Raw genomic sequence first — 23813 nt, 5'->3', positions numbered from 1 at the left:
CTCACTGCAGCCCTGGTCCTACCCTCAGGTCAAGCGGGGGGGGCGGGATGTAGTAACATTAAGTCCAGGAGGTGCAGTGGCCCAGGGGTCTTTGGTGTGAGAGGCCCACTGCAACCCCACGGATAGCTGTTTTAAGATACACCCGAGTGACTGGGGCGTATTTCTTGCTCCCATTAAGGACCATGGCACCCCCTTGCCAGGCCACTGGTGGGTGTAGGAAGAGGTTTCTGTTTGTGTGGGGGTGACAGGTAAGGAAGGTCGCCATGCCCCAGTTGTACCCATCATAAAACAAACTTGCCTTTCTGTCTAGAACTAAGACCCCTGCAAATGTAAAGATACAAGTCACCAGACGAAAAAATGTAACAGAGACCGTGTAGGATAGGCCATGGGTATCTCTGACCTTTGGACACAAGTGCTTTTCGGTACAATAAATGAAGTGTAAATTGGCCTGCAGCTTTCATGTCAGTAACCAAGATTATATCAAACACACATTAACTGTAGATTGTTCCGTTTCCCTGGGCGGAGAAAGGGCCCAGTATTAATGTTATTGATTGAATGTATGAATGAATGAATGAACAGATGAATGGATGAACGAACAAATGAATGGGGGGCTGGTATTACGCTGCAATAAACTAAAAACAGTTTCGTGGCACCGAGGGGAGGAACGGAGAAAATTTGAGAGAAGCACCAGCATTTTGATATTAATGAGAACAAGAGAAGAGCCGGGATTTAAGGGCTCAGTAGAAAGGAAGGTGTTTGCCAGGACTGTTTATTCAGCACAGAATTGGGAGCAGGGCTTCTAACTCCTGCCTTCCTATTCCTACTTGGGGGAAGTGTGTGATCCTCTGCAATTCAGCTTAAGACATCTCCTTTGTGCATCAAATCTCAGCCAAACTTGCGAATTCTTGGAAAGAGGACAAACGCGGGCATTAAGCATTATTTAATAAGTGGGCGTTTGCGATGTTTGCCACTCAAATGGCGCTATGCTTCAATGCGCTCCAAAGGGCGCGAGGCCTCCAGGGGTGTCCGTGGATCGCTTACCACCTCCAGTCAAGTGTAATTGCTGATTTCATGGCTGTTTTGTGTTTTTCTTACTTTCACGCCCACTGTCTTGGCAGGTGTGACTCAGAAGAGACAGGAGCGAGACAGGGGTCCAGGTACATGGGCAGTGCAGGTGAGTCAGTGTGGGGCCCTTGTCAGAGAGAGGCGTGCACTGCCGGGACATGCACATACATGAAAGACTGCATGCCTGTGTCAGCAGGGGATGGTGTCTCTTTGGAACCGCAGAAGTACCTGACTGTCCGCGGATTAAGGAAGGCGGAATCTTGAAAGACGGAGCTTTAAGCACACCTGCCTAGGCGACAATTTCCATTCCCTCGCGGATCGCGGAAGTTCCGACATTTTCGCGTTCTGCGCGGAACGCGAAACTGTCGAATTTTCGCGAGCGGAACGGAAATTGTCGCCCACCCTTACTTGTGAAGTTGTGACCAAAATCACCTGATATGGTCCTCGCCAGCGAGCATCAAGGCAGCTCTTCCTCACATGCTTTCGGACCAGCACCCAGTCACCAGGATTAAGATCATGCAGCAGGTCTCTCGAGGTGGATGCAGTCGCAGCCTCGACCTGGTGGGACACAGAATTAACCACATCAGCCAGTCCCCTACAATAATCTAATACCAAATCATCTGTGATGTTTATCAATGCTGTAGCTCTTCCCATCAATATCTCATGGGGAGAGAGTCCTTTCCTTCTATCAGGAGTACTACGCAAACTCATCAACACCAATGGCAGCGCATCTGGCCATTTCAATGAGGTTGACGAACAAACTTTTGACACCCTCATCTTGATTGTGTCGTTTATCTGCTCTACAAGACCAGAAGCCTCAGGCCTGTAACTACAGTGCAATCTATGATCAATGTTCAAAGCTGTACACAACAATTTCATGATTTCATTATGGAAGTGTGTTCCCCTATCTGTCTCCACTGAGGTCGGAAATCCAAAATGTATTATCAGTTCCCTTAAGAGCAGTTTTGCCACTGTGAGACTGTCACATCGTCTAGTTAGATATGCCTCATCCCAACGTGAGAAGATACACATCACCACCAAAACATATCTTAGCCTATTGCACCTCGGCATCTCAATAAAGTCCAATTGTATCCTATTGAAAGGAACTCCTGATCTTCCAATGTGACTCATCGCAACGCCAGTTCTCTTTCCAGCATTCATTTGCTGACAAATAACACACCTGTGACACACTGCTTCAGCACTCACACGAAATCATGGGTTAAACCAAGTTTGCCAAAACACTCGCACCATGGCATCTCTCCCAAGATGAACAGCTCCATAAATCTGCCTTGCCATTGGGCTCAATAAACAATTGGGTAGTACTGCTCTGTCATCTGTTGACACCCAAATGCCATCCTCTCTCTTTTCACAGCCTGCTCTAACCCATGATGCAGCTTCCTCCTCTGAGACCTCATCCTGCAGATGCTTCACTTCATCCCCAGTATCGGCTACAGCTAACATCATACTGAGCTCGGTCTCTTCTGTGCTCTCTCCTATATATTCTCCATTGAAAACACAAACATGTATAGCACAAAAGCGAGCAACTTCATCTGCGTAATTATTTCCTTTCGTGACAAATTGCTCTCCTTTCCCATGGGCTGCACATTATACAACTGCAATCTCTTTAGGTTTCTGCAAAGCCTCCAACAATTGGCGTACATATTCTCCATTATGGATTGGGGACCATGAAGATGTCAAAAATACCCTCTGTGACCACAACTGCCCAAAATCATGAACCATTTCAAACCCATATTGGCTGACCGTATAGATAGTCACTCGGACTCCATTCGAGATGGTACAAGCACGTATCAGAACAATAATTTCAGCCACCTGGGCTGAGTATACTCTTTGCAAACAGGCAGCTTCCACCACCCCCAAGATGGTGCACACAGCATACGCTGCTCTAAAACACCCTTCATTGTCTCTTAAACATGAACCATCAACAAAAAGGATCAAATCAGATTCAGGCAGAGGTTCATCAACAATGTCAGGTCTGGGTTTGGTAGATAGCTCAGTAACATCTAAGCAGTCATGCTCTTCACAATCCTCTTCTTCCTTTTGTGGAACAGGTAACAATGTAGCAGGATTCAAGGTGGTACAACGTCTCTGTGTAACATTTTCAGAAGCCAATATAACCTGTTCATACTTTGTATGTCTGTTATTCGTTAGATACTGTGGGCCCGATTCACAGAACTAACTTAAGACAAAATCCTAAACTTACTACTTTTGGTATTCACAGAAGTTAGGATTTTGTCTTAAGTTTGTCTTAAGACAAACTTAAGACAGACTTAAGACAGACTTAAGACAGACTTAAGACAAACTTAAGACAGACTTAAGACAGACTTAAGTTAGGATTTTGTCTTAAGTTCGTCTTAAGTCTGTCTTAAGTCTGTCTTAAGTTTGTCTTAAGTCTGTCTTAAGTCTGTCTTAAGTCTGTCTTAAGTCTGTCTTAAGTTTGTCTTTAGACAAACTTAAGACAAAATCCTAACTTCTGTGAATACCAAAAGTAGTAAGTTTAGGATTTTTGTCTTAAGTTAGTTCTGTGAATCGGCCCCACTGAACTTAACTAGGGACGTACCCATAAATCAAATATGCCAATCATGGATAACCAAATATAATCACAATTTACTCAGAGAGCATTTGCACTTTAGCACTGATCAGCAGTAGTAAAGTGCCCAGAGTACACAAAAGCAGCAAAAACGATGTCCAGAACACAATCATAAAATACAGGAGGGAGAGGCAAAACGACAGGGAAACCACGCCAAGGATCCAGGTTTAAAATGAACATACGGAGAGACTTTCAGACAATATTCTAAGGATTGAGGAGAATGTTTAATCAACGGCAGTGTGAGTCAATTGCAGAGAGGGAAGTAACAGCATTGGGTAAGAGAATGGCTGTGGTTGCAGAGCTCATGAATGTCCTTGAGGAATCTGCCAGAGGTTTGTGAGTTGTGCAGTCCTCTCTATCCATAACCTGAAGAATGAAGCAGAGTCTCTGGAAAATGATGTGAAGACCACCTGTAGTCAGGGTTTCCCTCAGTTACATGGAAGCTAAGGTACAGCTCTTTCTACACAATGGGTTTTTTGGTGGCAGATAGGAGAGTTTACTGCAAGTGCTGCAGGCAATAAGCGCCAATGAGAAGAGCATTTGAAGGAGTGGTGAGAGGGGGCATGCTATTAACAGAGATAGATTCAACACTGTGTGAAAGAGTGATGAGGTCAGCTGCCCAGAAGAAATATTTAGAAATCAACATATCCAGTGTTCATATATTCCTTAAGCAGAGTCAAGTGACACAAAAGTGTACAAGAGACATACAGGCCATTAAAGGATCTGAACGTTTTGTTCTGGTTCCCAGCCAGATTGACAGTTTTAAATGGGGATTAGATGTTTATTGTCTCCACTCCAAAGGGAGCACCAGAGCTTCTTGCTTCTAAAAATGAATATGTGATATGAGTCAGACAACATAGCAGGCAATCTATTTTATGTCCTACGACATGTAACTATGATCTGAAGTACATCGGATTTTACTCCATACTATATGTTCAGGGATGAGGGTTACTTTGTAAAAAATAAATTAAGTGTTTAGTAGATGTAGCCATTTGATAGGCCCTTGCAATAAGGTCTGGTCTGAAATCTCTGATGCCTCTTTCTCTCTCTCTCTTTTGTTGGGGTTCTGCTTGGTGGGGGCTGTGTAGTGTGCAGCTGTTTACATACTAAGAGATATATAAATAAAGATCTGTTCAGTGATATGGCCTACTCCAGGGTGTACAATTATGTGCCTGAAATTAATCACTAATGTGGCTCATGTGTTTTTTATGATTGAGTGTCAAAAGGATTTAAAACCAAATGTGACAAAAAAGGTGCTGTAGGGGAAAACCATGTACAATCAGTTAGGGTACTTGTCAATACCTGATTGTGATTGTGGCCCATGAAAGTCCTGAACACATATTTAGAAAGCAATCTTGGAAAGTTTAGTGTTAGGAGTTTCTTGAAGCATATGTGTTTGGCTTACAACGATGGGCAGAATGCATTCAATCATCATGGGACATGATCTAGAAAGGATATGTCTTATTGTTTTATCCACTTGAAAATCTGTTGCTGGTTCACGTAACAAACATTTAGCAGAGGTTCCTTCCAATTCAGCCTTTTAAACAGTGCAAAGAACCCCAAATTTGGCCTTGGCTTTAACTGTTAGCCGGTGAAGCGCTTTCAGAGGAGAATTGATATGGTCCCAATTACGCAGGTTACAGCACATTCTGACAACCTGGTTTTGCATACTGTTTAACCTGGCAATGAGTATTTTTGGGAGCCCAGTGTCAATGATGTTGCAATAGTCCAGGTGGGACATGATGAACTCTCAGGTCATTTCCATCTGATAATCAGCTTGGAGCAACAGGAGTATTTGTGAAGCATGGACAGCTGGGTATTGACCCATTTGGCCACTGACTTGGGACACAAAACACAGTTCTAGATCAAAATGTATATCCACATGTGCAGCCTGAGGGGTGCTATAAGGTAGAGACCCAAAATCCATGTGGTGATGACTTGTTGTGGTTCGGTTCCAGAAGGGAAAGATCTCTTTCCTCCAGTGCGGGATGGGGTCCAAGCAGGAGATGACATTATAAGTTCTATTTGGTTTGTTCTCTAGACCTCAGTGAATATGAGTATCATTACCATGTGCTGGATGTTTGCTTGATACCGCTTGAGAAGCTTTGCTAAGGGTCCCACATAAATGTGGAACAAGAGTCTGAGAAGGTATTAATAATGCCTGCAGATAGCACTGGGCATTTGAATAATTCAGCTATCCCCTTTCATTCAGTCTCCATTTGGCCAAATCAGATCCTATCTCAACCAGTAACACAATTTTGTCAACTCTACACTTGGGGTGAACAAGACTATTAAACACCAAAATATAAAGAATAGGTTCCACAACTGTGATTCAAAGATGCAGTAGTACATATGAAAGTGCATAAATATCTAAAATAATGAGATAGTTTCACTTTGTCAAACACACAAATAGTGACAGGAGTAATGCTTGCAATTTGTCTAACCACTGGCAATCACAAGGGGTAACATTCCAACACATCATTATTTTGCCTACCATGTCCACTCAGATTGGACCAAGCCATATGCAAATCAGTTTTGACTCTCCTTCAAGGGGCACAGTCCAGCCTGAACTGCCAGTCCAGCTCTTCTCTGAACTGGTACACAAGCAACCCAAGACCTGTTTCTCCATGATTGGTTCCAGTGGCACAGTAAGCACAGGACCTACAGTTGAGCATACCCTTACCATTTTGAGTGGGACATCAAACATACAAAAGGTAATGGGAGGAATGCTTGTAATTTTTCTAACCACTGGCACTCTGCCACTGCAACCAAGATACATCTGACTGAAAAGCCCCAATCGGGACAAACCCAATCTTGGATTGCTTTAAATCCGGTTAAATGGAGAGCCTGACGGTTCTGGCTAGACTATTTCTATTGGAGTAGGGCTAAAACTGAGTTGCATATGTCTGGCTCCACACTGAGGTGGCATGGTGGGCAAAAAAACGATGGGTTGGAATTCTACCCCAAGTGATTGCTAGTGATTAGACCTATTGCAAGCTTTCCTCCCATCGCCTTTTGTTTGTTTGATGTAACACCCTAAGTGTCAAGGGTACGCCCAGACATGGGTCCCGTGCTCACTGTGCCACCGGGACCAAGGTACACACCGACTAAAGAGCCCCAATCAGGGCAAACCAGGGCTTGGAGTGTTTGCATTCTAGATCAGAGAGGACCTGGAATGGCAGTTTGTGCTGAACTGTTACTATTGGAGCAGAGTTGAGACTGATTGCATATACCTGGGTCCAAACTTAGGTGGCATGGGGCAAAAAAACTATGGATTGGGATAATACCTGAACAACTGACTGTGGTCAAGACTTATTGCAAGCATTCTTCTCATCACTTTTTATGTTTTTGATAGATTCTCTTTTTAATATATTTCAAATGGTGCTTATCAACCAATTGAGCTATAGATTATCTTTTTTTTTTTGGGTAGTTACACGGGCCCAGTTACAATATTTACAGGCACTCTGTGCAAAATTTCTGTGGGCTCCTGGTAAACCTAGGCGAGCTGGACGTTTTATGACCCTTCCTAGAGAAAGGGGTGCCTGGTCGATCCCAGATTTTACTTTTTATTATTATGCATGTTTTTTGTCCACTATGCAAATATTACTGACTGGAGAAGAAGTAAGGAATGTGGCAGAGGCTCCATCAATTTATCAAATGCTTCTAGGAACGGAAGTTAAAAATTGTCTGTTTAAAGAAGAGGATGGTAGTTACTATAAGAGGACACGCTTTAAAGTTATAGATGCTGTTCTAAAAGTCTGGAAAGGGATTCGGAAAAAAAATTATTTGGAAGGGATAACATATTATACACCCACAAATCCTTTAAAAATACTTCCACCGATCTTTGGGGACCAAGTAGGCAGAAGCTGGAGAAGTAAGGGTATATTTCCAATTGGTGAATTTTATGAGACTGGAGGGCTCTTTCCCACTTTTCTGGATTTTGCAAAGGAACATAATTTACCCAGGATGCAGTTTTTTAAGTTTCTCCAAGTAAGGGACTTTTTGGGTAGGAAAAAACTAGCTTTAGTACCGCATCAACCTATTGATGCTGTTAGGAGACAGGAGAAAATTGGGGTCTTGTATAAAATGTTATTAATCTCTAGGGGGGATGACTTGGAGAAGCAAAACCTCAAATGGGCTAATATTCTAGGAGAACATGAAATCTCCTTAGAGAAAGCTATTGCTATGTCTGGGGAAACCCTGCTGTCACTTTTTCAAAACTGCCTTTAATTTATATTATACGCCGGCAAAATTGTTGAAATTGGTGGGGAGACAAGATGGTAAATGTTTTCGGTGTGGGAGTGATAATGCGGATGGTTTGCATATTTTTTATTCTTGTAGTAAATTGGCTCTTTATATCAGCCAGATTGAAAACTTTCTAACCAGTCTTACTAATGTATCTACTAAAATTACACCAGTGATGATGTTATTAGGAATTGGGCAGGATTTGGAGGCTGGGAAACCTATGTTTAAATATCATAATTTATTATTTATGGCTAGAGCTGTTGCTCGTCTATGTATTGCTGCTTCCTGGTTGCAGCCTGAATCTCCTGTTTTTGAAATGTGGTGAGCTAGAATGTATAGTATTTTTAATTTAGAATTTAGTTTATATTCAGCAAAAGGTTTAAGGAAACAAAAGACTGGTATTTTTATTTGGGAGGGTGTTTTATGAGCATATGAATGCTTGAAGTGTGATGTAATTTTGTGATACTGTGGATCAATAAAATAAAATAAAAGAGCTATAGATTATCAGTGCTTTGATTACATTTTTTCTAGGCAGGTACATGTAGGAATAAACAAATGTAAATGTATGTTCACAACTCTCATATAATAGCTTGCTCATTGCCACAAATTTTGCATTCTGCAGGTTTTCAAATCTGAGAAGGACGTCTGCTGTAGAAACTTGGCACATCATCTTTCAAAGAAGAGGTTTTACATTTTACAGAAGTTGTCTCTTATTATTATTAATAGTTAGAAATATTCTCGAGTATATTTCACTAAAATAAAAATTACCTGTTTTGTTGTACGATCATGACTTCAGCTTCAACTGCTTCAAAGATATTTTTGAAAAGAGCCTCTTTCTCAGTGGTGATGTATAAGGGAATTTCACAACACCTGAAGAATATCTCAAGAATCGTCTCCTTTACCCTGTGTGCATAGGAATGTGTATCATATCCTGCCATACATATCTCATGAACCGCAGTCTCATCTCTATCAGATTTCAATAAAAATTAAAAAAAGGGATGTCTGTCTCCGCTAGAACTTTCCACTTCGGGGAAAAGAGCACTCTTTGGGGTAAAAACTACCCCCATTTATTAGAGAAGCTAGTTTTCCCCGTGGAATGTTTGTTACAACTTTTGTCACCTTCAGGATAGGTGGGTGTAAAACTCTCTTGAGCCAAGGGATATTTGTCTGTTTCTTTGCTTTTGGAGAGGGTGAGGTCCAGTGCTTAATTTGTATAAAATGAAGTGGCAGGGCCCAAAATATTCCTTGGGAGCCCGCTGCAGCTGGTGCCACCCCAGCTCCTGCCACTGCTGTCAAATGCGAGTGAAAGCAGTAACTATCTGCTAGTTTAAAAAATATATATATTAAATTGCCAATGAGTAATTGTGCTAAAAAAGGCACATAGAGGCTTCAAGTGGTGGGCAAATATGTGCTGGTTTATAGATAAAGGAGCGGGTGTCGAGCACCAGCAAACACCGGCACAAATTAAACACTAGTGAGGTCTAATTCAGGGCTGTTTCCCTCTGTGGTCAGAGGCCTAACTGGTGCTGCACATAAAGAAGCTTGAAGAGTGCCTTGAAAGCATTAGATCCAATAATACAATACCCATAAAAATGTTTTGTATATTGCCACAAATGGGTCAAAAAGGATGATGTGGCCAAAAGTTTTCAAAAGGATAAATCATATATATTTTGATACAAATTGATATTTAGCAGCATTAAAGATTCATAGAAAGTGGAAGGTGCCCATGGGATGACCTTGTCCAGGCCAAAGGCAAATGCGGGGAAACTCTGAAAGCGATATAGGAGTCTATTTAAAAACTTTCACTTTTAGAAAACCAGTGGCGTAGCAAGGAGGGGCTCGGGGGGCCGGGACGTCGTGGGCGTCACAAGTTTTTTGGGTGTAGCGGCCTCCCCCACCACTCTTACCTGCTACCTCGGGCAGCAATCACAAGCACCCCCCCCCCCTCAAACGGAGAAAACTCGCCAGCACTCCCCTCGCTCTTCACTGCGGCTGGATGGACCGCCACGGGCGTCCAAAGGGCTAGCTACGACACTGAAAACAACACAGAGACGCAAATGGCACCATGCTGTGGGCCTGATTTAGAGTTTGGTGATGGGTTACTCTGTCATAAACGTGACAGCTATCCCATCCGCCTTATTGCAAATGCATTATATCCAGTGGTACTAATAATAAGGTTGACGGGATATCTACCATGTTTTTGATGTAGTCATGTATCTGTCAAACTCCAAATCAGGCCCTATGTGAATAGTTCATTAAACATTCCACTTGCTTGAGGTAGGCCCTAGTTATGCACATAACATACGCTGATGTGCGCAGCCGAAAATCTCCCATTTTGGATGAACCACCATATTAACAGGGATTTTTGAGCCAGAGCAGAGCCAAGGTTCGGCTCTGACTCTAAGAGCCCCTGCATGAGCTGATCCCTTCAAATATGTGCTATAGAAATCCTACAACAAACCCCACATAAAATATGATAAAGTCTCTTAAAATTCAAAAAAGTGAATTTCTTTAAAAGGTGGAAGCTTTAACATTATTATGTCACATTATAACACTGCACTGAGAAGTGCTTTTTAAGTGATGGTTTTTAAACATGAACCATTAGTGAGCTAGCAAGACAAGACTTCTGTTATGTGAACCCTTTAGTGGCTCAGATTATTTTAAAACAGTATTACCTATTAAACAAAACACAATAGGTTTTTGTACAACTGGTATTACAAACTCACATATTTAAAAGTGCTTTAATACACAATAATGAAGGAAAAAGAGTTTTGGGGAAATAACATAGGTTTTCTAGTTTCACTTTGTTCTAATTAGGTATCTATTTCTCTTTCCTTTTTCATGTTAACACCTTGTTTTTACCTCTTTGTACATTTTTCTGCAGTTTTTACATAGCGTGAACTTCACTCAGATATTGAAGCACTTTACATGATCACCAGTAACATTACACAAGGTCACATACATTTCTTACAGGCACAGGGAGATTAAGGGGCATATGTATCAAACGATTTTGTATTCGCCAACCGCTGCGATTCGCAAAAAAACAGCGCTTGCGAATACAAAATCGCAAAATGAGATGTATGAGCCATTTTAGCATCGCATTATTAAGGAATCGCTAATTTTGCGATTTCTTAATTTTGCGTAAGCATTTAAGGAATCGCAAATTGCGATTCCTTAAATGCTATGTAACACGCACCCAAGTTGTGCGATTTCTCCTTAAGAAATCGCAAATTACCACCAACTTCAAGTTGGTGGTAATTTGCGATTTCTTTGAAAAATGCACTTTTTGGCATTTTTCAGTGTCATGTGGCGCACATACATGCTCTTAGGGCATGTATGTGCGCCATATGCGCACACATGTTAATTTCAGGGGTGCATCAGGGTGCCATCATGACACCCTTGCACCTTTCAAATTATTCTCAATTTTGCGATTAGCAAATTGCGATTAGCAATTCGAGAATGACTTCCCATTCATTGCTATGGGCCTCCTGGCCCATAGAAATGAATGGGAAGGTATTCCTTAATTGCAATTTCGCAATTTGCTAATAGCAATTAAGGAATGTTAAGAATTCGCAAAATATGTGCGAATTTTTAAATACATCCCGTTTTGCAATTCTCAAACAGCGATTCTCAGAAAATCGCTATTTGAGATTCGCAAATGGAGATTTTGATACATATGCCCCTAAGTGATTTGCCCATAATCACAGCATGTTGAACCAATGACAAGACCGAAACCTGATTCCCTAGTCCCAAAGTCGACAGCTCTGGCCATGACACCACATCCTGAATAGAAGTTCCATTTTGCCTCTATTACTAAATGTAAATAGGGCAATATTTGCGATTTCTAGAAGGGCAATATTTGCTATTTCCTAACTGCTGCCATCTTGCTCGATAGCCTAAAATGTCCACATCTAAACTAGTACCGGGTGTCTTGCAATTTTCGTAATAATGGTGTAAGTTACTATGGTGGGTGCAAAGGATGAGCAAACAGTTCTTGAGTTTTGAAGTAAGTGGTTTCCCATAAAACGCTAAAACTGATGTTCTTGTGTTTAAAAGTAACAATTTAAATATCTGAAGTAAAATTCAGTTCAGCCTTTGGGTTGAAGTGTGTTGCACACTCTTCTCAGTGCAGAAGCTTAAAGAGTTGTGTTTGTCTCTACAGCGTTTTAGCACCAATGCCAATTACCACCGTCAGGCATAATGGGCTTACTGCTGCCAACAGAACTTGTATAGTGTAGTAGGGCACAATAAGGCAGAAGTAGTGTACTGGTAGTGAAAGTTGGAGAGCCTGCAGACACCATGACCGGGGATGGCCTCTTCCTTTAATTGTATACAGTAAATACCTAACTGTGGCCTTCCCTATTGTTTAGCTGTATGACATGTTGCCTTTTTGTAGCAGTCCTAGACTTCTGTAGGCTTTTGCCATTGAAACGTGGCTTTTAAATGCATTGACTGTGAGTTTGGGTATTCGATCAGATAACCCAATTGGGAATCCACCTATGCCCTCATAAGCTCATATGGGATGAAAATGCAGGAAGACAATCCAGGAGCTACTTCTGTTGCTTATCAAATAATATATGCAAGTCATATATTTCCATACATTCAGCAATGTGCAATATACCTTTGTTTTAAATCTGGAAAAACACTAGGGTTAAACTAATTTGGGTGGAAGTTGAAGGGAAAAGAAAAGAGTGAAACCCTAACAATAACTTTTTTGCCTTTCCTTGAGACATAAATAGGACATTAGGAATTGACTTAGAAGGCAAAAATATAGAACTGTGGCACTCCAAACGGATGAAGACTACCTTTTTTAGGTCTAGAGACCCCATCTGCAGGGATAAAGCAGCCCACACAGTCGAAGGCACTTCTGTTTTGTAGTCACACAGCACATTATGCATTATATATTGAATTATAGATGGAGAAAGGTGAATTGCAGGCATGTTTTCACCAAGGGTGTCTGAGTGACATCAAATAGAAAACAGAGGGAAGCCCGTTTGTCTATGATATCAATTATGATCCCGAGGTGAAACACATCCCCATAACTCACTTTTTACCCATCCATAATTTAAATCTATGATAGACCCCACCCCTCAAAATCATCTTCCCCTGCTTTCAACTGCTGTGTAGGGGCAAAAGAGTAACAAGGGAGCAACACATAACATGACCTCACCTCGCTGTCCAAATGTTAAAAACATACCTTGTCTACAGCTATCCTCCACACCACTCTCTGTAACTTCCTGTCCCTCCCATCCAGAAGCTGTGCTCCACATTCTCCAGCACTGTTCTGACAGGCTCTCAAAGAGCCCAGCCAGAGCACCCTGGAATTCCTTGATGACATCGCAACAGTGGTTAACACGTTTTGTCACCCACAGTTGCTATGTCATAGCAGTGTATCACTGGATTTAGAAGGCAGTCTTTCACGTTAATCACGCTCTGTCATGCATAACATATAGAATTAAAGATGGGTAACACTGAATTAAAGAGATGCTTTTACCTTGGGGTTCTGAGTGATGACAAACAGACAACTAGAGCTACACGACCCTGTCCACTCCCTGCCTTATCCATTGTGCTGCCCTTCATCCCTCATTCTCAGTGGGTCATCTATGGAGATGCGTCAAGGTGTACCTCCCATAACTGGACATCATAGATGTAGTCATTGCAAAGCATGTCAATATACCATATCTGGAAATAACTTTGTGCATCGGGGTAAAACATATGGCCTTGAACAATTTACAAACTGTAATAGCCAAAATGTAATTTATGCAATCAGATGCCCGTGTAGATTAATCTATGTAGGACAAACGACCCAAAAAGTGAAGAATAGAATTCTCCAACATGTAAGTAGAGTAAAATGCAAGACACAGGGAGCTCCCCTTGTAGAACATTACTCTAGGCTGGGCCATACTCATGAACAAATTGAGTGGTGGGTGATTGAAAAAATGGTTATACACCAGAGAGGCGGTAGTGTTGCGGGCTCCCTTAACTATAAGGAATGTCGTTGGATACATGTCCTCGAAACGGTTAATCATGGTCCTAATGAACACGAGGAGACCTACATTCAGATGAGCAAGCTGTAAGGATATTTTTGATACTGTGGGTTTTTAACCTACTTTGAAATGTAACCTGTACATCTGATACGAACCTTTCAAGTATAATTTGTGTTGACACTTGAGCCCTGCCCAAATACAACTGTGGCCTTATCTGTAATCTAATACTTGATCTGTTTAAGTTGTAACCAACTTTACTGAGTATCGTGACGATTACCAATGTGAGTATCTAAGTCTCTGTTTCCATGACAACATAGACCTTTCTACAAGATATGTTATACCATACAGATATATTTGTGTAAGCATGGATGAATTTGATTGACAACGCCCTCCATTTAGTGGTTTGTGATAGTTGTTACATATACTTTTGTATATTGTAATAGATATTACTATGCGCCACTGTGAATTATAATTTCCGGTGGTCTGCGTCCTTTTGCATGCAGGATTAGCATAAGGCCATGCATATGCCTCGTTTGGAACTTACTGCACTATGAACTTTGCAATGGCAAACGTTGTAAGCAGTTGGTTCCCCCATTTAATCAACATATCTCCACACACATTGGGAGAGAGTATAATTGTGTCACCGAGATTTTATAAATGATCCTTATTGTTCTATGAGCGTTCTGACAATTACCCAGGCTATCGGGATGTCACAGGGTTTTACGATCAGTTTAAATCAGAAACGAAAATCCATGGCATGTTTTATGAGTAGCCGACGCTTTGGCTACGCACACGTATAAAAACGGCTGGATCCTTTTACCGCGTTCGAACATTTCTTGTCCGGCGTGTTGAGAACTGGAAGCTGATTTATTGCGCTCCGAGTAAGTAATCAAGTATGCTGGTTTGAGTATAGGGCTGGTATGAAACTTAGTCCGTTGGGGAATTTACTGTAGATGTACTCGTAGTCTAACGTTTAAATGTAGACTTGAGTTTCCTTGGCTTAAAAACAGGTGACTACTGTTTAAATCGTTTATGCGCATACTTGCCTTAATACAACGGTAAGAACGGCCTCATTCATGATTAAGGCTGTGACTCTATTAACGACTTTATAGTCTTTCATCGTGGGTGATATAGACGCGCACACCATCAGTGTCTTTGAACTTTAAAGGAATTTTCGATTAAGGTCTGGTGACTAGTTTGACTTTACTGGAGCGACACTTGTGAGTTTTAACTATTAGGTCACTATATATTAAGGGGATAGCGACTCATTTTAGTCCGTTTTCTCCCCGTGTTTAGATTTCGGTGATCGTTTTGACGGCACCGTCCCCCGACCTGTGACTGTTCAATCTCTAAGGTATGTGGTTGATGCTAGGCATTCACAATATTGATTGTGAATACTATACAGATCATACAAGATGGTTATTATTCATTATTTATTCTAGAGTAAATATTGAACAGACGAAGATCGAAGTCCATTGAATTTACCATATGTGACACTAGGATTGATTAATTTTCCTAGCCTTCAGGTGAGCCTTAGTTTCACACGTGCTCTAGTTTCAATACAAATCACACACATACAGACCTTTTGATTATACGTTTTGTCATTACAGGCTGACATTTAGACTATTGTCCTGAGGAAGACCCGCCATTGATGCGTACAAACTTACACATTAACCTAGGGTCGAAACGTCGACGTTGTTCATCAGATTGGTCCATGCAATTTCATCATTTGAAAAATAGAAGATATATGTTGTGGTGTTATATGCAATTTACTTTGGATCAACTTCATTTAAAAAAAGACATATTTGTTTAAATTTGTGTGTATTCAGTTTGATGTTATGTATGTTGATTGTCATGTTACTATGCACTGTTGGTCATTATATATGTCGTGATTTAAATGTTTTTTGGTCAGTCCTGTACAGTAATAATATATATGTGGATTCAAATATAGTTTAAAAGGAAACTTATCTCTCAGTTTTTTCAAATTAATGATTTCTATATGTGTGTGTATGAAAGTGATTAAGCATAAATTTCAATAGCTATCTGAACACATTTAATGTCATTTAAATTAAGCGTATTCCCAACAGAACCAATATTTTTGCTCTATGTACACACCCAGGTTCTGAGGGTCACTGGGTTACCCCATTATTCTTAATGGTTATCTGGTGCAGGTTATCACCTGCGAGGGCCTTTCGTCATTTATTGATTTTATGAAAAAATCATATTATGTCTGAGAAAGAAACACTGTCCTATAGTGAGGACTATATCAATAAATTGATACAAGAACAGGCAGAATTTGACTATTTAGGCACTGGCCTAACTCCAATAGATACTACATTGAATGACAAATTGTCAAGATTAGAGAGATTAGAGAAGAAGCTAATACGTACTCGTCTGCATGGCCATTTGTTGACAAAATATCTGCAAGCAAACATCATACCGAAGGGATTACAAGTACGCAACGAACCAGCTATTTTTATTGATTTACCTAAATTCTGTGAGGGTTTCAGCTTTGTGGCAAACAACTGCTCCCGACACTGGATGGTGTTGGGGGTAGAAACTGCACTGGAATATGTCAAAAAATTGATGCAAGAAATAGCAGACCTTAAAAAGGAGATTCTGTAAGACAAAGGATTAAAGAACGCAAAGGAAGCCTTGGAAAGAGCTGAAAAGGCTACAGCTGAATTCAATACCATAACATTAAATAAAAAACTGGAAAAATTGGCCAAGGATATCAGGGTATATGATAAGAAGATTACGTATCCCTACATTTGCGACGACTATTACACTCAGGACGCGCAAGGATACTTCACCAATCGCAGTAGACAAAATACAAGAAGGTTTGCCACTTTTTCAAATTCTTCTTTTGGCAGCGGGTCAGACAACGAATCAGACCAGCCTAGTACAAGTTCAGACTTACGCACTTACTCTTCAGGACCACGGTTTCAGCCACAAGAATCGAGTCATCAACAGGGACCAATATATCAATCACATTCTACATACCAAGATAACTTTGGCCCTTCTACTTCATCTTCTCCTTTTTTAGGGGAACCTATTTGGACCAGTCGGGACCAGAATTGGAGGAGACCTCCGAGATGGAACCAAGGGAAAGGCAATCAGCGTGGCAACACGAGAGTTCGTTTTCAAACGCAGCCACCTCAGAACCATGGCGAAATCCGAACCAGACGACAGACGTATCGTTGGTAATTCCTACATTGATAAATGAAGTGGAAGTTGGTACATCACGTTTTGACAATCAAAAAGATCCCATTGTGAATATCTCAAACTATACTTTGAACAAGGCTGAACATGACGTACTAGCACGAGGGTTGTCCTTTGTACCTACCACCATACCAAATTCGTTTAACATCAAACTGGAATTGCAGCAATTCTTCAGAAAAAATTGTCTAAAGCACTATTTCCTAAAGAAAGGTGATTACAACAAGAAGATAGCGGCAACAGACTTCCGTCCAGCATCTACATTTACACCAGCTGGGTACCTAATGAACGAAAGAATCATAGCCTTTGAAAAAATTGTTGTGAGTGAGGTCATGGATTTATTGAGCAATACGAAATACATCAGACATAACATCACAAAAGAGGCCACATGAAACCTGCGTCAGGTTTCATGTGGGCGTTTCTACGCAGGGGGGGGCGTTCTGTCGCAGGAACCCCCCTGAAAAGTGACTCAGTGAAATCTACAAGATTTCACTGAGTCACTTTTCCAACGCTGATGCGTCAAAACCCTGCGCCTGCTTGAAGCAGGCGTAAGGCTTGACGCACCACCTACAGATAGGGCAAGTTGGAAGAGTGCTGGAGTTGCGTGTCGCACGCAACACTACTCCAGCACTGCGCCAACTTTACGCCCCAGATGCGACACGCATCTGTTTATTCCTGCGTCATGATGCACCGCATTGTAAATGCGGCGCATCATGGGTGGCGCAAGGGTAAACTTGCGTGTCGCATCTTTCCTGGCGCATCCCTGCTGATTTTCAGAGATGCGCCAGGCAACATAAATCTGCCCCAAAGTGAGGGCGACCCTCAGAGGCCTGCTGTCCCTCTCACGCCCTGGTTCCCCCTGGGCGCTTGCCGTCTGTCTTGCACTTTAACTCAGGGGATGTTTTGGTCTCTTCCTGTCTCGCTATTTTGAACAGGAGACAGACTTCAATGGCTATACCCGTGGGCTGAGTTTTCATCTGTTTTATCGCCTGTGGCCCACAGTGGCGTAACAAAAGTTTAAGGCCCCCCCTGCAATATACACCAAGGGGCCCCACTCCGAGTTTAATCCGGAGTGCTCCGGCCTGAGTACTGTGCTGAGGGGGGCCCCTGCAGCTCAGGGTCCCCCACACTGCGGAGGATGAGGGGTCTATTTTAGGCCCCTGGTGGAGCCACCCTGAATAGTCGACTGTTAAAAGATTATTTCATCTGTGGCACTTCATTTAACCTTTTTACTGCCTGTTTCTCGCAAGGGATCTGTTTGCTTTTGCATGGGCCTTTTAACTAAGACTAATTCATTTTTCAGTTGGCTACTACTACCCATTACATGAATGGTATTTTGTGTTTTAAGTCGTATTTTATTGAAAAGGTTTTAAGAGACTATGCCATTAATAAATCAATCTCTTACTTTTTAGGTTTGGCTCCCTGCTGGTTTAGGGCTGCTTGGATGCATACAATCACGTTTCTTATTAGCATCACTGTAGATGGAAATTGGTGCTAAAGCTCCTGCCTTAGCCAAACTTGTAAACAAATGTGGTCCAACCATAATACTTCCATGCACCTCATTTTGTAGTGTGCCAGGCGAAACAGAAGCTATCTTGCCCATGCCTCTCTTGAAGCATCCAGATCTCTCTAGGCACCTTATGATATGTCCTGGTACAAAGCATCAAAAGTTGTTTAAAAACCAACGTTTTCGCTTTTTTCCTTTTGCAATGAAAGCAACCCCTACTCCTTCTTGGTGAAAATAAGCATCATTTTGCAATGGACTATGAATGAGTATGCATGTGTTAACTTAAGGGTCGTTTGCATGCCCATAGTTCTGTGCAACAAACTTATAGTCCTATTCTGGGGATCAGTGCAAGAACACCTAAACAGATACAAGTTGAGAAAACAAAAACCTTAAAAGACTTGCACGTAAAGCTCTGCGTCCACATGTTCTTAAATGTACACTAAAATGTGTGTGTGGTTGTTCTGCTGCATGTGTGACCTCATACTGTCAACAGTGGTGGCTCCTCCACTATGGCGGAGGAGCATTGTCCCACTGCTTTTAAGCAGTGCTGAGTAGAAACATAAAATGAGTTATTATCATTACATGTCCTGCTGCTTTGCGGGCAGACGGGCGGGCGGGTGGGCGTGGCTGCTCTGCTCTTGGAGCAGGGGAAGAGTGGTTTAGCCACTCCTAAGCGTGCAAGGACTGTTTGGTCTGCCTGCATGGAGTACATGCCCACCCCTCCAGCCCTTGCTGAGCACCGTGCCACAACACTCAGACCAATCGTTGTGATTGGCTGAGGGGAGTGAGCCTGGCTGCCTGCTTCCTGTTCCTGGAGTCGGAGGCAGGAGAGAGCAGGAGCAGAGACGCAGGACCCGGCGGCAAGGTACATTTTTTTGTTAATTTCCCACGCAAGACCCACCTCACGGAACCCCCCACCCAGAGAGCCCCCCGCGATCGCCCCACCACCCGCGAGCCATGCAGAGTCTGTAATGGAATGCTATGGAAAACAAGCAATACTAAAATGCTTTAGCATTCTAACAAAACAGATGTGAAAATCACAACAACAGATTTCTATAAACATGTGAGGGTCATGCTCATTCATAATTTGTGTCTAAAATCACGATTCTTCAATTCGATTTCAGAGTCCACTGAACAGAGAGGTGGTAGTGCCTAATTGAAGTTGTAGCTCAGCAAAGCAGTCTGAGGGGTTTGCGCAGTTGTTGTAATGGACTGAGCCATCAGTTTCAATCAAACTGCCTGTCTAATTCATCTTTCATCTAGGGATTTCCAGCTGCACCAATTGTACTGCCTGTGAGTGTTGAACAAAAGCACCTTTTAGAAGCGGGGTCCACTGTTTGGATCTTGCTCTGTGCTACTGGTGCTGCTGAAAGTATTAGAACACTGCCTGTATAACTAAACATACTTCACAGCACCTAAAACAGAAATGATGAAAGAAGCACAACAATCAGTCGATCACTGTGCTTTGGTACAGAACCATTAAATGACAATTATTCCCCATTTTTTTAAATTCAATTTGTCATTGCTTAGCTATCCAAATCAAGAGATGATACTGACTTGCTTGCGCTCCCTCTGTCCCCTTGTGGTAACTTTCTTTTCCTTCTTCCTAACACAATCACATATGCAAATGGAATCAGTATTTGCGTTTTTCCAAATTCATTTGTGTTGAGATATTGTAAAATTGAGTATAGGCATTCCAATATCGTAGTCAGTATCAGCATCCTCTTAATAAAATGAAAATTATCGCTGTGTAATATCATATTATTAAATCGGCATCTATTTTGCTTTAAAGCTCAATTACGGGGTATTTCCTGAGCTTTGAGACTACACGTCCTGCAGATCTGGTACATATGGACTTCAGTTCTATGGGGAATAGTGCATCCTCTTACACGTTCACTATTCCCCTGTAGGAGATAGTGCAGCAAGAAAACTACCAGGAACATTTAGTATCACTGGAACATAAATATTACAGATGATATCCATCTAGTGGCTGAATTGCACAATGTGAAATCAGTAAAGGTGGGATTAATCCCTATTTCCTTGCTTGACTAAATTGCAATTATCTCTCTTATGTTTGAGTTTATAGCCTATATTGTTGCTCCAAGTGTAATAAGAATCTACACCACTGATAGCACTTATAAGATGCATGTGAGAAATTGGGTTGTTGGTTGTTGGTTTACGGTGGTGTGAGCCATAGTCAATCAACAGCCGCAATCCCTGGCACGAGGAACCACAAAAGAAAATTGCTAAATGAACCTGTGCTTAAGCCTGGGTAGCTTTGCACAAAAAACAGTCAGGCTTAACTTAGAGGCAATGTTGTAAAGTATTAATGCAGTACACAAACAGTAATAAAGCAAAAACACAACACAAGAAAAATCCCTCAGCAATTTAGAAACAATGGAGTGAAATTTAATACATAGAAATAACAAAAATCCAATAAGTAGTAAAAACTACAGACTAAATTAACAAAGTGCCAACCGCAGACATCTACTTGCACGACACCGGGTCAAAGACGAAAAATATTTCTGACCAAAATGGAGCACTGGTTTGCTACAAGAAGTGGATTGGACCAGTCGACACTAATCTTCGGATTCAGAAGAATTGTCAAGAAAACTATTCAGAGAAGGTAAAGTTCAGCAGGACAAGGATGTAGGCAGTGTCTGAAGAGGAAGCATAGTTGGTGGGTAGCTGTTGGATGAAGTTGCGGGGAAGATTTCTATGTTTGGAATTAGCCACTTTCTGGGAAGTCGAAAATCTCCAGTGGGATGAGGTAGGAGGCTATAGCCATCGAGAGTTCCAGGAGGACGGATATCCCTTTGACAAAGGACCGCTGGACAGGATTTGCTGCCGCAGAGAATAAAGTAGCAAGAGCTACCATAAAGTCAGGCAAACCGCCCCTTGGGCAGATGGACAAGCAGATTGGTCTTGGTCTTTTTATCCCAAAATGTTTTACATTATCTATGTTGGCTATCCACGAACATTTAGCACCACCACCAAGAGGGCAAACTTTGGGGGGTAAGACGCACTCAGACTGGGTCCTGGGGCGGGTTCAAGTTGGTGGGAGCCTGTTATGTTCCTGTGGATCTGAATAAGAGGCCATCAAACTAGCCAAGGCAGGCACCAGGCAGAAAAGCAATTCTAGCAGGTGCTGCAAAGCAGTCTTTTAAGGCACACAGCAAGCCTCAGCAACAGCATCAAGCAGTCCCCTAGGAGTCCCTCCTCAGATCCACCAAGCGAACTGAAGAATGGGTCTGAGGGCACTATTTTTATACCGAGGTGCCGATCACGATCCGGTAAAAAAATTCCCCGTACGACTCGTATCCGGTCTTTTTACCGTACGAATCGTACAAGTGCCGTACAAACTGCCAATTACGATTCGCATGGGAAAAAGACCATACGAATTGCATTGGGAATTATTCCCCACACGTCCTCGGGTCGGAAAATGTGTCCGACACGTCCTCGGACGATTTACCGTACAAATGTGAATAGTGAAGTCCGACCGAGGAATCACGATCCATCCCGTGCGTCCGATGTTACAACTGTATGGAAAAAACACCGTCCGCACCGAACACCCATAGCAACCATGGAGACATGTGCCCGCATACGCGCCCAACACTCCCGCCAGCCCCCTAACATTCGAGACGTACCCCCCGTGTATGTACACCCCCACCCGTGTATGTACACCCGTGTATGTGTCGTACCCCCCCTGTATGTACACCCGTGTACGTGTCGTACCCCCGTGTATGTACACCCCTGTACGTGTCGTACCCCCACCGGTGTATGTGCACCCCTGTACGTGTCGTACCCCCCCTGTATGTACACCCATGTACGTGTCGTACCCCCTCGTGTATGTACACCCGTGTACGTGTCCTACCCCCCCTGTATGTACACCCCTGTACGTGTCGTACCCCCCGTGTATGTACACCCCTGTACGTGTCGTACCCCCGTGTATGTACACCCCTGTACGTGTCGTACCCCCCGTGTATGTACACCCCTGTACGTGTCGTACCCCCATGTATGTACACCCCTGTACGTGTCGTACCCCCACCCGTGTATGTGCACCCCTGTACGTGTCGTACCCCCGTGTATGTACACCCCTGTACGTGTCGTACCCCCCGTGTATGTACACCCCTGTACGTGTCGTACCCCCGTGTATGTACACCCCTGTACGTGTCGTACTCCCACCCATGTATGTGCACCCCTGTACGTGTCGTACCCCCCCCTGTATGTACACCCGTGTACGTGTCGTACCCCCTCGTGTATGTACACCCGTGTATGTGTCCTACCCCCGTGTATGTACACCCCTGTACGTGTCGTACCCCCGTGTATGTACACCCCTGTACGTGTCGTACCCCCCGTGTATGTACACCCGTGTACGTGTGGTACCCCCCGTGTATGTACACCCCTGTACGTGTCGTACCCCCCCCTGTATGTACACCCGTGTACGAGTCGTACCCCCGTGTATGTACACCCCTGTACGTGTCGTACCCCCACCCGTGTATGTGCACCCCTGTACGTGTCGTACCCCCCGTGTATGTACACCCCTGTACGTGTCGTACCCCCGTGTATGTACACCCCTGTACGTGTCGTACCCCCCTCTATGTACACCCGTGTACGTGTCGTACCCCCCGTGTATGTACACCCCTGTACGTGTCGTACCCCCACCCGTGTATGTACACCCCTGTACGTGTCGTACCCCCCCTGTATGTACACCCGTGTACGTGTCGTACCCCCATGTATGTACACCCCTGTACGTGTCGTACCCCCACACGTGTATGTGCACCCCTGTACGTGTCGTACCCCCCCCTGTATGTACACCCGTGTACGTCAGAGTCGCACCCCCACCACAACCTCCTAAGTATGGAGCGCACCCCAGGCCCCAACATCACAACCGCATGTACGAGTCGTACCAAGCCACACACAAGGACAGCACTGTACAACCAAATGGCCCATGTACACCCCGTACACACGCTAAAAACGCACGTACACAACCAGGACAAAACAAAACAACACAAGAATACACCATTCGAATTGCACCAAGTCACTAAACATGTCCAACAACCACTAAAACAACACATTCACTGACCTGCAACTGCCAAAAACAAACAGAGGCCCAAAACACCACCACTCCTTATAACACACCCACCCAAACTTCAAACACAGCCACACCCACCAATGGACC

The sequence above is a fragment of the Triturus cristatus genome, chromosome 6 (assembly GCF_964204655.1).
Source record: "Triturus cristatus chromosome 6, aTriCri1.1, whole genome shotgun sequence".
NCBI lineage: Eukaryota > Metazoa > Chordata > Amphibia > Caudata > Salamandridae > Triturus > Triturus cristatus.
Note: the sequence above shows the minus strand (reverse complement) of the source record.